At 40.1% G+C, this 21,653-nt stretch overlaps 1 protein-coding gene across 1 annotated transcript in view; it reads right to left on the bottom strand.

The window, feature by feature from the left end:
* Window positions 1-2,724, bottom strand: part of LOC139466734 (phosphatidylinositol 4-phosphate 3-kinase C2 domain-containing subunit alpha-like) — a 68,964-nt gene extending 66,240 nt beyond the window's left edge. The window contains exon 1 of the mRNA XM_071248392.1: window positions 2,639-2,724. The gene's annotated coding sequence lies outside the window, so the exon portion shown is untranslated. The remainder of the gene's footprint in view (window positions 1-2,638) is intronic.
* Window positions 2,725-21,653: the final 18,929 nt, after the last annotated feature.

Genomic DNA, 21,653 nt, shown 5'->3' with positions numbered 1-21,653 from the left:
TTTTGTTTTTGTTTGTTTGTTGGTTAACGCCGCACTCAGCAATATTCCAGCTATATGACGGCGGTCTGTAAATAATCAAATCAGGACCAGACAATCCAGTGATTAATATCATGAGCATCGATCCACACAATTGGGACCGATGACATGCATCAACCAAGTCAGCGAGCCTGACCAACCGATCTCGTTAGTCGCCTTTTACGACAAGCATGGGTTGCTGAAGACGTATTCTACCCCGGAATCTTCACGGATCTCACCATCTATACATATTGTTCTGTCATATCAGGGTTAGAAACTAACAGTTTTTGTCCACCAGTCCTTATAATGATACCATATAGCAAAACCCTTAAAATGGGCCACAATTCCTACTTGTCCAGACAATCCAGTGATTAATATCAAGAGCATCGATCCATGCAATTGGGATCAATGATCTGCATCAACCAAGTCAGCGAGCCTGACCACCCGATCCCGTTAGTTGCCTTTTACGACAAGCATGGGTTGCTGAATACGTATTCTACCCCGGAATCTTCACAGGTCTCACCATCTATACATATTGTTCTGTCATAATACAATGCCCCTTGCTGTATCATAGTCATACCAATACTATTTGTATTGAACAAACCATCATGGGCTTTGCATGCTCTCTGCATCTCAATTAAAGTTTAAAGACATTTGGATGATTAGGTGGACAAAAATTGTACCAGTTTACATTTTATCATTTACCAAACAAAAAGTGTTCAAAGAGGAATCATGAATATTTTGGGGTATATTTTGTTGTTGTGAAGACTGAGCACACAATTTTATCAAAATATCTAAAAAATAATCACAATCCCTAACCATTTTTGTTCAGGATATAAAGTCCTTTATTCAGCTTAATTATCAATCTTAGACATGGCATTCTCTCAAAATAACACGTACATGTAGCATCAAGCACTACTCTTGAAAATAAATCAGCTCTTGTTTTCTAACCACAATACGTTCATGTAATGTTTCCCTGAGATAATGTGTCATGATGTATACATCCATCACCATATGGCGGGAGTCGTAGTTAACTGTATTTAGCTGCCAAGTAACCATTGCGTACAGTTAAAATTATTTAGGTACTGTTCAAATAAACTCCCAGTGCCTAAACATGTCGAAACCACACTTAAAATCAAACTTTTCAAAAATACAAATACCCTTTGGCAATATATGTTGTCATTGATGAACAGTAGTTGAAAAAGCAGAAAAAAAACATGAAATACTAAACAGGTTAAAAAATATCAAAACTAGCCTTTTACTTTTTCAGGATATGGGTGAAGCCATTTTTAATTCTCACTGCTCATGACTTCTTGGCCCACTTAAATTCCAAACAGCAGCTCTAACCACTGTTTTGAGTGTCTTATGGCTTAAACAAAAAAGATCTATTCCTGTTGTGTGAATTAAGTATTGCTAATCATACTAATCACACGAATCATACCAATCATATTGTTGTTTTATCGATACATTCAGTGTACCATTTCTGGCGTACCATCACGATCATCTGAAGATATTGAATCAAATCATAAGTGTTGAATCAATATGTGTTGAATAGAAGACATGAATACATATTGAATTACTCAATCATTTAAATGATCAAAATTACAACTTAGGATACTAGTGAGTGCAGAAATTCTTAAATGAAATGTCTAAAGAAACAATTGTTGAGATACATACATGTATACTTTTAACACTCTCACTCTGAAACACACTTACATATGTAATTACACATAAAGTGCATAAGACATGATAACATGGAAACATTTCTGCTTCATGTGCACTTTGTTTCAGAGAAATGGTGCTATAAAGGTAACAAATGACAAACATTGATCAAATACAAATGTTCGCAAGGACCCTCAGTTCAGGCAAAAAACATAAGTTAACCTACTTAATTTATGTAGTTAATGTTACTACCAACAAGCCTGATCGAAACATGGCTCAACAATAAACATTCTAAATAATTGGACTTTACTACCATTACAGGGTAATCAACAATGGATCTAAACAACATTCTTTATTAAAAAGGAACCACCGAAATAGATAACAAAATTGCATAAAGAAGAAGTATGTGTTGTATATTTTGAGATATTTTTGGTGAACTAGTTTCACTTCATTAATATCGTCAGCATACAAAAGTTAATTACTAGTCTAATATTTAAACATTAATTGGTCTTACGGATGATATGGTTAACGAGTATTTACTTAATAGGTTGCATATTTGTATCCCTGCATAATTAACAACAAATCAAGCACAATCATGACATAGGACAACTGATGAACTGTCATTTTCAGTTGTAGGAGAGTTTACTCTAAAAAAAACTTTGCTTAACGAGTTTGGATTTCCATATCTCTTAAAGATAAATACGACGGGAAAATTGTAGAATCCTATCAAAATTACCTGGAGAATTAAAACATGGCAACTCTCACGTGAAAACGGACAACATCCGACTATCAAGATCGTTGACAACGCTCTGCAGATAAATGTCATTTGGCAAGTAAAGTAAACGACGTCCCGTGCGTATCCCAGAAAAGATAATCTTGATAAGGGTCAGTTGGTTATATAAAGGTTAAAATATTAGTTGGTAGTCTTCTGTCTGATTCTAAATAATGAATTGGAACATACCTGAGTGAAATCCAGTCTGCCAATGTCCCGTTTGCATTGTTTTTGTTTTGTTGGTCAACTTTCATTGACAGGGGCAGCCATTTCCATTTAAGTGCGTACTAGTGGATAACTTATGGTTTTTCCTAACTCTTACTGACAACTACTCTTACAAAAACTTAATATCATAGAGAAAGTTATTTGATTTTATAAAATACAGCAGTAGAAAATGGGTGCGTAGTTTTCACATGAAAAGTAATTTCCATTGCAGATTATACCAATGTCTAATTTATCGAGTAGTATTGATACAAAGGTAGGGAACTCTAGAATACTTCCTGAATGGTGGGCGTTTCCACGGACAGTTAACCTCTTCATTTATGAACATATGAAATGAGGGTTCGAATCCCCAACTGGGATATCTCAAACAATGATTTCTCAATTTGGCATTGTAAAAGTACACCGGAGTTACAAATTTCAATTGTTCGTGTCATGAATATACCACGCATCTAGTACACGGATGAGGTATTAATAAGCAACACATTAAGTATAAATACATTTCTAGCCGTAGACATGATTAAAGCATGATCTTTTGGTGTTCCAGTCGGTAAGAAACGAGAGGGTGAAGGCATGTTTATCAATCCAAACATTATCTCTTTGAAGGCGGCCGGTACATATTCACATCTGGGTTTAGTAAATTAATGATTGATAACAAGAGCAACGATCAACGCTGTCGGAATATCATGCAACACAATCAAGGTTGCATTTGTAGCCATCCTCTCCTCATTAGTTGCTCTTACAATAATCAGATGTTACCGAGGACATATCTACCCGGGGTGGCCCTGTCGTAAACACTTCGCTTTTCAGATTTGCCTCCCTTTGACGCGCCAGGAACCTATTAGTAAGGTCTTGGGTTCGGGTCACAGATTTTTCCTGATTTTGTTTCTAGTTTGTTAGCACCTAGCCATACCTGTGGGTTTCACTTCACCAAAGTGGTGAACGTCAAACACCTGCATCATTTCGGTCTTTATCCGGTATGACCCGTCAAGATCCGGGGTAGAATAGGTCTCCAGCAACCCATGCTTGTCGTAAGAGGCCACTATGCTTGCAATAGGCGACTGACGGGGTCGGATGGTCAGGCTCGCTGACTTGGTTGATGCATGTCATTGTATCCCAATTGCATGGATCGATGCTCATAATGTCAATCACTGGATTGTCTGGTCCAGACTCCATTATTTACTGACTGCCGTCATATACCTGGAATATTGCTGAGTGCGGCGTTAAAAAACAAACATCATCAAATAATGTCAAAAGCGGCGTAAAACCCAATTCACTCACGTATTGCTTATTGGACACACTGTCATATGGTTTGTTTATACATCGCTGCAATTTCCCCTGAAGTACCGGTTAGCTCCTGCAATTGATGGATTTGTAATCATCATCATCATCATCATCATCATCATCATCATCATCATCATCATTGTTATTATCATTATCTTTATCATTATCATTATTATATGTAACTTTTCAGAGTTCAGTTTAACATCTCTCTTTTAAAAACATATTTCAGAAGAAATATATTTTCTTAGTATTTTTTAAGTCTTCACAAAACTTCCCAAAGCGATTGCTATTGATTATGAATAGTTCGGTTGGTAGACTGTTGAGTACATATGCGTGTTTCGAATGTTCACTGACAGTCGGATATGTTTCTGTATTTATCATCTTTTAAAATGGATATCTTTACCATAACCAAATTTATTTATTTTTAAATCTTAAGGACATTTTGGATTAAAAACAGTCATTGTCCTAGATAATGAGACGACCGGGGGTACGACATCCGCAGAACAGGGACCGCTTTGTGAAACGAGGCCCGGAGCAATGGACCACTGTAGGTCTAACGCTCTATACATGTACTATATATAGATATTGTACGGTATAGCTTACTTGGAAGCGTCATAGAGGCGACTGGTAGCACACAGGCTTGAGCGTTCGCTCGTCACATCTGGACTCTGTTACCACATTTGGCATAAGGAATTATGCTGTACATCCCTGATGTCTTATTACTGAAATAAAAAACAACAACTCTCTCACACGCAGAGATTTCTTCGTTTTTGCAATATTGCATTTCTCTTACAAGGGACAACAATGAATTTCGTTCAGAATGGAAACACGTGGCTTAAAGAGACAACCAACTTAAAACCAAATACAGTAACAGAACACACAGTGCTATCTAAAATGAGAGATTATGTGTCGCCGAGTCCTGTTAATACGTATATTTGTAATATATATTTTAAAATTAAAATTGATTTTTGATTGTTTTGAAGCTGTGACCGATAAATTGAAATGTTCTGTCACTAATAAACATTCCGGCATCCCCATTAAGCTGGCAAGCTGTGATATACCTTATGTAGTGTAAAAGCGGCGTAAAACCTCACTCACTCACTCATTCCCTCACTCACTTACTCGCCGGTGACTAACATGAGCCTCTAACTCGGCCCTAAGGGCTTGCATTGAGGACTGGGTACCATTCGATCCCGATGTCCGTATGAGTGCACATTTCACAAGGGATATCCCCATGCATGCTTGCTGTACGAGGCGCCTAACGTGATCGGGTTGCCAGTTTGTTTGTTTGTTGTTTAACAACACACTCAGCAATATTCCAGCTATAAAATATTCGAATCTGGACCAGACAATCCAGTGACATATGAGGGCTGGTAAAAAAGTTCTTAGCCTAACAAACAAAACCATGATTGTGAAAGTGTTTTTAATTTAAATCGCACGGCAATCTTTGCAAGCCGAGAGGCGTAAGAAGAGGCATTGTCATGACGTAGTAGAACTCCAGCAGTCACCATTCCTCGCTCTTTTCTTTGATAGAATCTCTCAGGCGATGAATTTAAATCAGCATAGTTTTTTTTCCATTTCTGTGTTCATTTGGACCCCTATCACGTTCAACTGGCTGTCACTAATATACAAACGGCCTCAACAGACCAAATACACTTGCAATGAACGACTCGAACAATGTACTACATTGACTAGTTCACTTTGTTATGGCCCAAAGTTGAAAGTTAGTCAAGCTGAGAACTTTTTGACCAGCCCTCGTATCATGAGCATCGATCCATGCAATTGGGAAACGATGACATGCATCAACAAAGTCAGCGAGCCTGATTGTTTACAGACTCTGTTAAACAAACAAACAAACAAACAGTGTTAAACAAACAAACAAACACAAGGGGCTCATACGAAAGCCATAGACAATAGACTCAAGCGGATTGTCTGAGATACTGTCTTATCGATCTGTGTGTCTATCCATTCATTTTAGGTAACCATAGTAAAATATTTCTACTATAATTATTTGCCCAACATTCAGTCACATCCCTCGCTGAGTAACAAAAACTCATAGTACGGTGTATGACACAATGACACATGCATTAAAAAAATATTTGAAAAGGATTCAAAAGAAAAGTACAGAAAAGTTTTAAAAATCACGATATTCACAGAGCCGTACCGCTGACTTCTTCTATTATCGATTTTCAATAAACGTCGCTTGTCATGATTATTCGTTATTCTCGTGAATAATGCCTCATTGAGCTCTCAAATCACACCACAGTCGAGGATATTTCACCAAATTAATATCTAATAATATTTTGTAAATAAGAAACGCAAGAAATACAGTTTTCTCCAAATTGCTTCCTGTTGACTGTCAATGACAACGTAAAAACCAGGCGCTTTCTATAAAAGCAGCTCGCACAGGCATAACAATAGAATATGAGGACGGCAATATTATAGTCACTTGAAGAATGGATGTTGTAGCAACAAGGACGCATTGCGTACAGGCCGTATCTCACGTGCGTTTGAGATAAATTAAGCAATAGGACGCTTGGAACACGGATGTTTTTTCATTTAGTGCTTCATAATATATCCAGGGGATATATGTGTTGATATATACATGTCGTATATTTTTCTAAAATGATTATGATATTACATGTTGGATTTTTTTGTTTGAAATGTCCTTTCTGATTTTATCTAATTTCACTCTTCTATTTTTTTTAATGCAAATCGGTTAATGTAATGTTTAAGGTTTTGAAATGCAGTTTGAATTGAATTGGTACGTTTTCTGAAATATTTTTTGAGAATATTTGAAATTGTAGTCGTTTTAAGTATGCGTAATGTTTCAAATTATAGTTACAGCGTTTTAGACTATGCACCCTCCCCCGGATTTTAAAAGCATACAGTCAAATTATATAACGCAAACAGAAACATACAAACGCAATGAATCAAACTGTAATGAACAGACTCGATATTGTTATATCTCTCGCAGCTGAAGGAGCGGTCAGGTAGCCTAGTGGTTAAAGCGTTCGCTCGTCACGCCGAAGACCCGGGTTCGAATACCGACATGGGTACAATGTGTGAAGCCCATTCTGGTGTCCCCCGCCGTGATATTGCTGGAATATTGCTAAAAGCGGCTTAAAACCAAACTCACTCACTCACTCTCACAGCTGAAGTACCAGTGTCCCCACATGGAGATCATACAGGGCTCTTCCTACTCCCACGTAAACCTTTTTTGTACCAATCTCTCTCTCTCTCTCTCTCTCTCTCTCTCGCATGATCAATAATACGTCATCCCCTTACTGCTATTAATAAAGATATATAGATACCTCTTCCCACTCCCACGTATACCTCTTTTTATCTCTCTCTCTCTCGCATGATCAATAATACGTCATCTCCTTACTGCTATTAATAAAGATATAGATAGATACCTCTTCCCACTGCCACGTATACCTCTTTTTATCTCTCTCTCTCTTTCGCATGATCAATAATACGTCATCTCCTTACTGCTATTAATAAAGATATATAGATACCTCTTCCCACTCCCACGTATACCTCTTTTTATCTCTCTCTCTCTCGCATGATCAATAATACGTCATCTCCTTACTGCTATTAATAAAGATATAGATAGATACCTCTTCCCACTCCCACGTATACCTCTTTTTATCTCTCTCTCTCGCATGATCAATAATACGTCATCTCCTTACTGCTATTAATAAAGATATATAGATACCTCTTCCCACTCCCACGTATACCTCTTTTTATCTCTCTCTCTCGCATGATCAATAATACGTCATCTCCTTACTGCTATTAATAAAGATATATAGATACCTCTTCCCACTCCCACGTAAACTTCTTTTTATCTCTCTCTCTCGCATGATCAATAATACGTCATCTCCTTACTGCTATTAATAAAGATATATAGATACCTCTTCCCACTCCCACGTATACCTCTTTTTATCTCTCTCTCTCGCATGATCAATAATACGTCATCTCCTTACTGCTATTAATAAAGATATAGATAGATACCTCTTCCCACTCCCACGTAAACCTCTTTTTATCTCTCTCTCTCGCATGATCAATAATACGTCATCTCCTTACTGCTATTAATAAAGATATATAGATACCTCTTCCCACTCCCACGTATACCTCTTTTTATCTCTCTCTTTCGCATGATCAATAATACGTCATCTCCTTACTGCTATTAATAAAGATATATAGATACCTCTTCCCACTCCCACGTAAACTTCTTTTCATCTCTCTCTCTCGCATGATCAATAATACGTCATCTCCTTACTGCTATTAATAAAGATATATAGATACCTCTTCCCACTCCCACGTAAACCTCTTTTTATCTCTCATTCTCTCGCATGATCAATAATACGTCATCTCCTTACTGCTATTAATAAAGATATATAGATACCTCTTCCCACTCCCACGTAAACTTCTTTTTATCTCTCTCTCTTCTTGCATGATCAATAATACGTCATCTCCTTACTGCTATTAATAAAGATATATACATACCTCTTCCCACTCCCACGTAAACCTCTTTATATATATATATATATATATATATATATATATATATATATATATATATATATATATATATATATATATATATATATATATATATATCTCGCATGATCAATAATACCTGTCATCCCCTTACTATACTATTAATAAAAATATACATAGATACCTTTTGCTGAGAGGGTCTCTGTTGCAACCGTGTCCCTGGGCGGCGACAGGGTGTGAAAATACGCATTTAAAGTCAGTTATTAAATTGACTTTTAATAAATTTGGGATAAACCACATGTACTTCCTCGTTACGATGAAACCGGACATGACCGTACCACGCAATCACTCAGCGGTCGCGTTGTAAATGATAGTTTCTCAAGAGCAAATAATGTACAGAGATGACTGTGATGGCGTCTTTATAAAATATGAAGATTTTGTTTTGTTAAAATGAAATTTTCTTTGAGATAATGACATACATTTGCTCACTATTATTTTGTTAATATACTTCGCATTATATAACATCGGGGTGATCTCGTGTATTTATGATAAGACGCCCAAATTCTTCCGGCTCGCTCACTCAAAGCAACGCTTGTGGACAAGTATATCTGGATATCCTGTGTTATGAAGATCCTTGTTATATGTAACAGAAAAGTTTTGCATCGAACATTCTATTATCATTATTGTGTGCCTCAAAATGGGCATCTTCCCGAGGCAAGTGAGTTAACTGACTATAAAAGTCCGGTTTCCGCTGGACTTTCATAGTCCGTTAACACCCTTGCCTCGGGAAGATACAAAATGGCTCGGTTATGCATACAATAAAGGCTAGTATTACAAAAGTAGAAACTCGATACAAGCGATGTCATGTACAGCCGACCCGTGATGAACCGGGTTAGAATAGGTCTTCAGCAACCCGTGCTTTTCATCGTATCCCAATTGCGTGGATCGATGCTCATGATAACCACTGGATTGTCTGGTCCAGTTTCTTTGTTTTTACAGACGCTGTCATATAGCTGGAATATTGCTTAGTGCAGCTTAATAACAACAAACAAATAAACACATCTTAAAAGTCGAACTCTGTATAAAGTTGTGTGGATAATGTACAAAACTCAACGACCCTATTGGCTGCCTAACGATGACCTCGATAATTTGCATAGTTGCAGTGACATAAACTGGCGGCGAAAGAAAGTATACAACCATGTTTGAATGAGTGAGTGAGTGAGTGAGTGAGTGAGTGAGTTGGGTTTAACTCCGCTTTTAACATTATTCCAGTTATATCACGGCGTGTCAGCTTAATGTGGGTGGAAAGCCCGAAGTGATGCAGGTCTCAGACGTTTACCACTTCGGTGAAACCCACGAGCACGGGTATGGTGCTGACAAACCTAGAATCATAATCGGGGCGAACCGAGATTCGAACCCACAATCATAGGTTTCTGGCGTACCAAAGGGACGCAACTGTGCACAGCGAATCGCGGCGCCTTAGTCGTCTGGGCCACCCATCCCTCTACACTACAATACAATTCACTCACGGGTTGCGTAAAATCGTATTAATACACCTTCAATAAAATATTTTATTTAATATAACCCCCACATTTTTTTTTACCCTTTTGACCTTTATGTGAAACGGACTTTGACAAGCTCGGAGCCCACGCTTGATGGCAGACGTAAGGTGGTGCAACTTACAACGTGATTCGGCTATCAATAGGGCTTTGCAAACACGGTGGGCTTAGTATTGCCTGGAAGCTATAATGTCAATATTATTAAGCTTAATGGGCCTTTTTATGGCATCGGCGTTATATTAAAAAAGGAAACTTGTTCGGGCAGCGATTCTAAATATTTCGACATTAGCCAATCAGAGGACAGCTTTCTGAAGCTTTACGACACTAGTTTCAAACTGGCGACTACATTTCGAAACATATTTTGACGTATTCTCGATGAAAATATTAAAACTGATGAAAAGGAACATTCTGGAATGGCTCTTTGATGGCGTAGATTGTATGGATATAATCATAAAACCCGTAACTGTCGTTCGGAATACCCCGTGTTAAATCTTTCGTGGTTGCATGATCAGAAAACACATTCCGACTGTCTCTTTCATGATCTGGTAAGCGACGCTCTGATTGGTTGGACGAAAGGTCGTTCTGACGTGACCCGTAATGGGTTGTCCTCAGATCTTTGTTTAGCGACAGCGAGAACTAAGATCTGATTTTAATTAAATTGCTTTACATTCTCAATTAAAACCAAACAACGCTTAAGATATTAATAATACAAGAAACTAAGCGGTGTGGCTGAAAAGTTCCGAGCCTAACTACGAATGATGTAGGTTTGTATGTCATGATATATACAAAACGTTTCACGCTTACAAGCTGTATTTGAACCAAATACACAACCAGACAGCAGATATCTGCAGGCATCAACGTGACTTGGTATTTGCAGACATGGTGTCAACTGTTGGGGATGATGCACCGTCCTTTGCAATTGTTTAGAGAGAAGACTGACACCACTGACGAAAATGTTGCAATCTCATTTAAATCAGATTCTAGTTCTCGCTACCGCTAAACAAAGATCTGAGGACATCCCATTACGGATCACGTCAGATCGACCTTGAGCGAACTTTGACCGACCAATGGAAAGACCAATCAGAAGGCAGCTTTTTCGTGCTTTACGGCACTAATTTCAAATTGGCAACTACGCTTCGAAACATATTTTGACAAACTCTCGATTACAAATTTGCAACTTGAACAAAAGAACATTCTGGAATGGCTATTAGATGGTCTAGATTGTATGGATTCAGTCGTTTAACCCGTAAGTATCGTTCGGAATTTTTTCGAGGTTGCATCACATTCCGAGATTGCATCCCGTTCCGACTGTCACTTTCATAGTCTGGTAAGCGACGCTCTGATTGGTCGGATGAAAGGTCGTTCTGGCGTGACCTCTAATGGGATGTCTTCAGATCTTTGTTTAGCGGTAGCGAAAACTAAGGTCTGATTTTAATGAGATTGGTAAATGTTGATACAATACAAAATATGATTATGGATGATTGACGACTCTCCACGTATCACATAGCCATCTTTCATGAAAGAGTAGAGAGTATTCTGAGGAATGTACACGGCAAAGGTTTCCGCACGCTGGTTTTTTGAAGGCTTCTGAGACCACCTCCGTGGTCTAGCGGTAGAGCATCCGCCCGGAGAGCGGAAGGTCCGTTTTTCGTTCCCCGGCCGCGTCATACCAAAAGACGTTATAAGATGGTACTTGTTGTTACCGACCTGTGAAGATCCGGGGTAGAATATGTCTTCAGCAACCCATGCTTGCCGTAAAAGGTGACTATGCTTCTCGTAAGAGGCGACTAACGGGATCGGGTAGTCAGGCTCGCTGACTTGGTTGATGTGTCATCGTATCCAAATTGCGTGGATCGATGCTCATGATGTCAATCACTGGATTGTCTGGTCCAGGCTCGATTATTTACAAAACGGCGTCATTTAGCTGGAATATTGCTGAAAGCGGCGTTAAACAACAAACAAACAATACTTGCTGTTACCCTGGCCGGTTACAAGTACTGGCCGGCCTCGGTGTCAGTATACTGTGTCTGAGTGGGGTATTCATGTTAAACTGCGGCATGGTATCTCAGTGGGCTAGCACTATAAAATCGGCATTGTTCCGGACTAGTACAAGCAGCCACACACACACACACACACACACACACACGTCACATTAAGTGCAATAATCTTGGACGCGACGTTAAACCTCATTCACCTCACCTCCAAGGCTTCCGACTCGTGATAAGAAACACCCCAGGTTCATCATCTTTTGGAAGCCGACCCATCTAAGTCAACTGAACGATTTGTCACGACTCTCAGCCAGGGACTAAAGAACAAGCAACGCAGTGGGACCATCCAACGTCTCCTCCGAAGACGACAGAGTCTGTTCCATCAGATGGCAAGGTGGTGGCTTCGGGTTTCTGGGATTCCAAAGGATCGTACTGGTCACTACCTTCCGATACGTCAGAACATTAATGGTCATTATTACGTTAACCTGCTAAGGAAAATGCTCGGGAATGTCAAGGCTAAACGTTCGGAAAACCCATTAAAGGGCATTGTTCCACTTGGACAATTAACCTGTGCACAAACATGTTGTGCTAAACTTCAATGCATGACCGTGGCTTTAAACTCGCTGAACGCCCTCCGTATTCACCAGATTTGGTCTGATTTCCACCTCTTCTCAAACATGATTGACTGAGTGAGTATGGTTTTACGCCGCTTTTAGCAATATTCCATCAATTTCACGGCGGGGGACACCAGAAATGGGCTTCACACATTGTAGCAATGTCGGGATTCGAACCCGGGTCTTCGGCGTGTCGAGCGAACGCTTTAACCACTAGGCGTCGTTCCTGCTGAGGAGGACGTTTGACTGTATCAGGGGAGTCCTTCTACCCAGTGGGATCCAGGCACTCCAGCATCGTTGGCAGAAGTGTGTGGACCTCCGAGGCGATTATGTTAAAGTATAATTTGCAACTAACTCCACGACCACTGTCCATCATAGTTGGGCTCAGAACCTTTCAGACACAACTCGTACCGCGATTATCCTGATTTTTTAACACATACAACCACTAAATTACACCCTTGTTGCTGTAACGTAAGTATCGCATGGTTCCTCCTCCAAAACATAAACCATAAGCGTTTTAACCCTACCCAAAACACAAAGAAATGAGCCGATGTGGTTTACCACATTCGTGGTGCCTTTTAACATCCATTTCAAACCTGATATAACCGTTGCCTGCAAATATTTCTCTCTTTTCTTCCTAGAGGTAGAGCGTCTGCACGGGAGCAGAAGCTCGGCTGTTCGATCCTCAGCCGCGTCATACCAAACGCTTCTAAATTATGGTACTTGTTGTTACCCTGCCTGGCGCTTGATATTAAGGGGATAAAACAAGGACGGGTCGGCTCAGAGTTGGTATGCTCTTCCTGAGTGGTTGGTTGGTTGGTTTGTTGTTTAACGCCGCACTCAGCAATATTCCAGCTATATGACGGCTGTCTGTAAATAATCGAGTCTGGACCAGACAATCCAGTGATTAATATCATGAGCATCGATCCACGCAATTGGGATCCATGACATGCATCAACCAAGTCAGCGAGCCTGACCACCTGATCCCGTTAGTCGCCTTTTACGACAAGCATAGTCGCCATTTAGGCAAGCATGGGTTGCTGAAGATCTATTCTATCCCGGATCTTCACGGGTCCTTTCTGAGTGGGGTATACATGTTAAACTGCGGCAGGGTATCTTATAAAACCGGCATTAGTCCAGGATTGTACAAGCAGCCGCACACACGTGTCTACACGCTGCTATATGTGGAGAGAGTGGGAAGCCTTGTGATTAAAGCGTTCGCTCGTCATGCCGAAAGCCCGGGTTCGATTCCCCACATGGGTACTATGTGTGAAGCCCACTCTGTTATCACTCTGTGATACTGAATGAATATTGTTAAAAGTAGCGTAAAACCATACCCATAGAAGTGCAATAATCTTGAACGCGACAACTAACCCCAATTCACCCCACCTCACCTAGTTTTACACCTAGCCAGATCGTGGAGGACAACCCCGCTTTAAATTCTATTGAAAATAATACATGAATAATAATGTCAAATATTAATATTTTCGTCAGATTCCAACCTCAATGCAGTAATCCACCGTCAAACAGAAGTTCAATGGAACGTCAGAGATATTATCTCATTATTATTCCAACTCATAAACAACATACCCAAACTCACCCCACTCCAACTGAAACGCCCGTATCCAAAGACTTTATTTAAAAACTACACACAAAAGCTTTTTAATTCCAAAAGATATATGAGGTGTACAACGAACGGTTTTCACCTACGACGCCTCAGGGCTTATCTCGAGTGGTTCCAGCATAATTAACATACAGAAAGCCCAGTAGCGCAGTGATAGTAATTTAAACGTGTTATCGCTCGATCAGGAGTGGCCATAGCCCTCAGCCAAATGTGCCTTTGCACAAGTCTGGACACATGCCTCCACTTAGTCTGTCTTACAGACCCTGATACAAATATATATCAAATACAGCCCATTCAAGTCTATAATGTTTGGCAAGTCTAGATCACTGCAGTATCATGAAAATGAAGAGAGTCACTGGGCTCCTTTTTATTATATTTTTATTAAGATAACTGAACTGTTTTTTTTCTGTACGTGATGTTCATTTCAGAGACTAGATGTTAGTCTAGCCTCCACTGACCGCCTGTCCGTCAATCACATATGAGTTGTTACATATTTACTCCGGATATTACGAATAAATTGGGCACTCAAATGAGTTCGTAATATCAGAATTTCGTTTTTCGCATGAATGCTAAGGTTGATTGCTTCTCCCATTTACAATACAGCTGGTTAGATTTGTTTGTTTGTTGTTTAACGCTCAGCAATATTCCAGATATATGACGGTCGTCTGTAAATAATCGAGTCTGGGCCAGACAATCCAGTGATTGATATCATGAGCATCGACCTACGCAATTGGGATACGATGATATGCATCAACCAAGTCAGCGAGCCTGACTACCAGATCCTGTTAGTCGTCTGCAACGAGAAGCATAGCATCCTTTTACGACAGGCATGGGTTGCTGAAGACCTCTATTCTAACACGGATCTTCACGGGTATAGCTGGTTAAGCGACTCTTTGGGACAAGAATGAAGTGCACTGTAGCGTACATATTCGTTATATCCGATCTTTTTGAATGCATATAGCTCATTGAGAGTGGCACGAGTGACCCAGTCGTCTAAGACGTCGCATTTCGCTGTGCAGAGTTGCGTCCCTTAGTCGTGATTGTAAACTAGGATCGTGGGTTCGAATCCCGGTTGGACCTCATCATGTATTCAGGTTTGCAATCCCGTGATCGTTGGTTTCACCGAAGTGGTAAACGTCTGGGACCTGCATCACTTCAGGCTTTCCTCCCACATAAGCTGACACGCCGAGGATATAACTGAAATACTTTTCAAAGCGCAGTCAAACCAAACGCACTCACTCGTTAATAGTTTATTAATAGAATAATAGAATTCATTGTTTCGTAAGATGTTATTGTTAAAAGGATTATTTATTAATGAAATGCATGTTGAGTACAAATAATTCCTAAAGTGGTCTTTAGGCTTGTATACAATGCTTGGTTTGTTTTGTTTATCAGTTGTTTCACGCCGCACTCAGCAACATTCCAGCTACATATGACGGCGGTCTGTAAGTAATCGAGTCTAGACTGCCATTATGAGCATCGATCCAAGCAATTGTGATCGATGACATGCACCAACCAAGTCAGCGAGCCTGACCACCCGATCCCGTTAGTCGCCTCTTACGACAAGCATAGTGGCCTCACAGGAACTCCATGACAGCGTGTATAGCATAATATCAGTCCATAGGTCAATATCCTAGTTATGTCGCCACTCTGTCAAGTATTGACATCAATTGTATCGATCCACGCAGATCGGATACAATGACACGTAGTCAACCAAATCTCCGAGCCTAACCGCCGGATCCCGTATGGAGCTTCTTAAGACAAGCATATAGGTTGCTGGGGACCAATTCAAACTCGCGGAAGTCCTTCTTTAAATCTAAGTTACAACATTAAGCAGACTGATTACATGAAAAACGGCACCGTTTATAAATGTTCTCAAAATAATAATTCCTGACATTTGCTGTATCTAGTTACTTAGTACTTCATAGTGTCAAAGAAGCAAATCAAAATATTTTTTGTGTAGAAACACTTGTTCCATTTGTTACTGGAAGTTATGATTAGTAATGGAAGTATTTTTTTCATGATTTTTTTATGAGTGATTGTCTCAAGTACACATACGCTTGGGTTTCTTAACAGCTTAAATCTAAATGTACATACATACACTTTACGCAACACTGGATCAAATCACGGTGAAAATATCAAAGGAAATCTGTTTGAAAACGAAGCACATTTTGATAACATCTTTGGTCCGGTAATCTTTGTACAGACAAAATACCACTTTTGCTAAAAAGCGACACAAACACGCAATGATGTTTGTGCTATGTCCTCATAACGAACTTTTCCCTGAAGTGTGATGTTGATATCAACGAGTCGGCGTGGATTTTGTTTGTCCACCCTAGCTATAACACAACAAAGCGGGAATGCGAAAACCCATCACTCGGGAAACGAACAAACAGTCCTCTCCAAGAGTAAATCACCGACCAATGAAAACGCGTGACCTCTGAGGTCAATGTACCGTTATATAAGGCTAGGTCCGCCGCGATTTCTTACATCAACTCATCTGACACTTCAAGTCGTTGTGAGTCGTGGATCGTGGTTTCTCTTGAGGCCTTTACAAACTCAAACCAGCAACATGGTGAGTGACAGGGCTTCTTTAACGAGCTTTCTTTGAATTCTTTTAATTAAATAGTCATTTCATAATTATTTCGGAAAGAGAAGATTCTTCTTCCTGAGCTACCCGTGAAGATCTGGGTTAGAATTGGTCTTTAGCAACCAATGCTTGTCGTATAAGAGGTGTCTAACGGGATCGGGTGGTCAGGGTCGCTGACTTTATTGATGCATGTCATCGAATGCCATTCTTGTAGATCGGTTATCATGATGTCAATCACTAGATTGTCTGATCCAGACTTGATTATCTACAGACGACCGTCATATAGCTGGAATACTGCTGAGTGCGAAGTTAAACAACAAATAAACAAACAAATAAACAAAATCTATGTGGGCACTATGCTTCGATCTGATACATGTACCATTATTTGCAGATTTTAATATCAGTTGGCGTATCTTGAGCTTGGATAAAAGTCAGTCAACCATTATTAGCGGAATTGTGAAAGAGAATTCAGAATTTCCAACGGGTGCCAACCTTCAACCCCTACACCCACCCCACTCTAGGCATCCACTTAATTTGTCTTGGCAACCAAATTAAGAACTCTCGAGTCATGTCACTGATACAGCTGTACAAGTATACAAATTAGACTGGGATTTTACATACGATGCGTGACCATGCGTGCTCACAAGCTAAGGGTGTTATTGATGTGTAACTATTGGCTAGAAAAAAGACGAAAAACAAATTTCAACACTGAAACATTACCATCCGCGTATCAGATAAACATCGATTTACCATCTTATGTTTGCTTTTGATATTTGACGGTAAAATATAGAGGGAAGCTCAGGAATTAGTTTAGATATATAGATATTTGTGATGTATCCACTGTATGATATACGTGTATTAACCTTGTCAAGCATTATTATTAATAAGTTGTTTGATTGACCAAGATTTTATACTATGATACTGATTTACATAATTTATTTTCTTATTTCAAGTTTGACTTTCATAAAAAAAATATTAATGGTTATCTTGTTCAAATCTCTTTTAGAGGGACACACATGTCAACTGATATTACAAAAGTCTCCGATGCCAATATAATCACACTGGTTACAGATTGTCAGATTTGTTATTAGAAACAATGTACGGTAGCTACAGCACCGATCTTATCCACGAATAAAGCAAAGTAGTAGAGCTTGCAGTTTTTGCAAATTTGATATTCAGTGATATTTATGGAACTGATATCATCAAATCAATTGTATACAATTTCCGCCGTTTCGTGAGATTACTACACCAGACAATGTGTTATTCCGCGTGGAAGAAAGCCTCATTGTTGGTTTGCTTGAAGGCCCAGGAAACGAGGGCCGGGCTGATTTGCTGGGGGGTAACATTTCTTGAATGTGCTTTTGTGGTACAGCCCGTGTGTTTTGTGCAATTGAGATCTTTGAAATGTTCAAGGACTGTATTTGTCACGACATTACGCCAAGACCGCGGCCGTACTGTCATGTTGGTTGGTTGGTTTGTTGTTTAACGCCGCACTCAGCAATATTTCAGCTATATGACGGCTGTCTGTAAATAATCGAATCTGGACCAAACAATCCAGTGATTGACATCATGAACATCGATCCACGCCAATGGGATCGATGACATGCATCAACCAAGTCAGCGAGCCTGACCACCCGATCCCGTTAGTCGCCTTTTACGACAAGCATAGTCGCCTTTTACGACAAGCATAGTCGCCTTTTACGACAAGCATAGTCGCCTTAAGTTATGTACATGGTATACTGATAGAAATGTTTGTTTAACGCTACAATCAGCAATACTTCAACTGTTTGACGACCATCTATAAATAATTGAGTCTGGACCAGACAATCCAGTTATTGAAGTCATGAGCATTGATTAGCGACTGGGATACGACCACATGCAATCAGCCAGGTCACCGAGTCTGACCACCCAAACCATTCAGTCGCCTCTTAAAACAGGCATATGTTGCAAGGGGTCTATTTTCTTACCCAGAGTCCCCACGGGTGCTTATAGTAATTGTCCAATAACTTGAAACAATGTACGGTAAGAAACAACCTAGTTACATGTGTATGCTGCGCTTGTGCTAGTTTAGCGCAAGCGCAGCCTACCTAGAGAACCAGGCTCGGTTTGATGTTGTTTGTTGTTAAACGCCGCACTCAGCAGTATTCCAGCTTAAGACGGCGGTTTGTAAATAATCGAGTCTGGATCAGAAATCATGAGCATCGATCCACGCCAATGGGATCGATGACATGCATCAACCAAGTCAACGAGCCTGACCACCTGATCTCGTTAGTCGCCTCTTACGACAAGCATAGTCGCCTTTTACAACAAGCGTGGGTTGCTGAAGACCTATTCTATCACGGATCTTCACGGGTCTGTTAGAAACGGAATGTCGTCTGCTTATTGGAACAATTATTTGAGCATTCTTTCTTATTGGACACTGGTCTTGGAGCGAATCCAATGATGGGCACAGTACCTAAAACCCTCAATACTGTTGCGATTCTGTTGCTGAATTCAGTTTAAATACTCTGCTCCTGTCTCCTTAGTTGTCCTAAGTTCTGACTCGGTTGTCTCGAATTTGTTTCCTTGGTAACACTAATCTTAAACCTTCTTAAACTTGGCATAACCAAAGAAAATAAACTATCTACAGTAAACTACGGTTATAATGAACACGCTTATAACCAACTGACGGATATAACGAACTAGCTTTTTAGTCCCGACTATTTGCTGTAGTTATGCTGTATATATGCTTATAACGAATTACGGTTATAACGAACTAAAATTAGTAGTCCCTTTGAGTTCGTTATAACCGTAGTTTTCTGTATTTTCTTGACATCTTTGAAATGCTTTGACGACTGAAATTTAAACCCAAATTATCAACTAAAACGTGAATCACTTCTTTCAGTGGAATTTAGAAGTTGGTGTGATGAAGTAAGACGAGTTCTATGGATGGACAACTTCTTTATTACAATTAGTGCGACGTTTCGGTGTAGATCCTAACACTTTTGTCATCATTTGCTTGATAAAGGTGTTAGGATCTACACCGAAACGTTGCACTAATTGTAATAAAGAAGTTGTTCATCCATAGAACTCGTCTTACTTTAAAACGTGAATCTTTAATAACACGATACCGCCTTTAAGGCCTCCTAAAGATCTGGAATCTAGAACCTCGATGTGTTGACACATGCATCTCTTTGCCGCAGCTCGTGACAACACCGTAATCTGCAATCCTGTTTTTATATCAGGTTTAGGGTCTTTGCTCGTCATGTTTACTTGTTTGTCGGGGGAAATTGTCTGTCCGTTTTCTTAACGTGTTGATACAATACACGCTCACTCACAGTGGTCAGGGACGATTGAGGATCAGTGCAGGCTAATATTTGTCACAGATTTGCACAATTTGAGTTTGGGGTGACCTTTTGTTAGGGAACTGTGATGTCATGTCCATGGTGGGGAACTTAATAGGCCTGGGTTTCCAATCGACTTCCTCAAAGTGGCGTATGACAAAAGAACTTGACATGTTTTCTGTTCCGTGGCCGTCTGTTGGAGTTATTCTTATGCTGGAGAGAATATAGTTTTGCGCCGTTTTCAGCAGGATTCCAGCAATATCAGGGGGACACCAGAAATTGGTTTCAAATTGTACTCATGTAGGGAATCAAACCCCGGTCATCGACGTGACGAGCGAACGCTTTAACCACTAGGCTACCCCACCGCCACTCATGTACATGAAAATATGTTGACAAACATTGGCGCTACTGTCGGCTTATCGAATGATCCCTTAGGGTCGTTGGTTAATGACTAGCGCGGATTCATTTTGGGGGCTCAGTGAGTGAGTTGGGTTTTCGCGCTGCTTTTAACAGTATTCCAGTTTTATCACGGCGTGTTAGTTTAAAGTGAGGGGAAAGCACAACGTGATGCAGGTCTGAGACGTTTACGACTTTGGTGAAACCCACGAGCACGGGCATGGTGCTGATAAAGCTAGAAACATAATCGGGGCGAACCGGGATTCGAACCAAATATCATAGTTTTCAGTAACTCCCAAGAGACGCAACTCTCCACAGCAAATTGCGGCGCCTAAGGTCACTGCGCCATCTTGACCCCTGTGTAAAAAATATCTATGACCAGAACATATTGTTATAATACAACATACCATCCGTGCAGTTTGTGTATCTTTATGAAGAGCCATATACAACTGTAGGGTAGCGTATCGACGAAGTGGTCAAGTGTTCGCTCGTCACGCCCGGGTTCGATTCCCCTTATGGGCACAATGTGTGAATCCCATTTCTGGTGTCCCCCGCCTTGATTTAGTTGAAGTATTGCGAAAAGCGGTGTAAAACCAACTTACTCACTCACTTACTCACTAAATTACCCCTAATAGCGGGAAGGGCCGAAAACAATTTCATTAAAATCAGATATTAGTTCTCGCTACCGTAAAACAAAGATCTCAGGACATCCCATTAGGGGTCACGTCAGAACGACCTTTCACCCGACCAATCAGAGCGTCGCTTACCAGATCATGAAAGTGACAGTCGGAATGTGATTTCTAATCTTGCAACCTCGAAAACTTAAACACGGGGTATTCCGAATGATAGTTACGGGCTTGACGACTGAATCCATACAATCTAGACCATCTATCTAGACCGGTCAAAGTTCGCGCAAGGTCGGTCTGACGTGACCCGTAATTGGATGTCCTCAGATCTTTTTTCGCGGTAGCGATAACTAAGATCTAAATTTAATGAGATTGGGCTGAAAGAAATTCTCAAATGATCACCTTTCGAGACCTTTTATGAACGTATTCCTTCACCCACTGTATACACATTGCACCAATGTATTATTGCTTGACATTA

This window comes from Haliotis cracherodii, unplaced genomic scaffold (genome assembly GCF_022045235.1).
Source record: "Haliotis cracherodii isolate W230 unplaced genomic scaffold, xgHalCrac1.p SCAF_19, whole genome shotgun sequence".
NCBI classification, from domain to species: Eukaryota; Metazoa; Mollusca; class Gastropoda; order Lepetellida; family Haliotidae; genus Haliotis; species Haliotis cracherodii.
The sequence above is the reverse complement of the archived record's forward strand: the minus strand, read 5'-3'. Positions and strand labels throughout refer to the sequence as shown.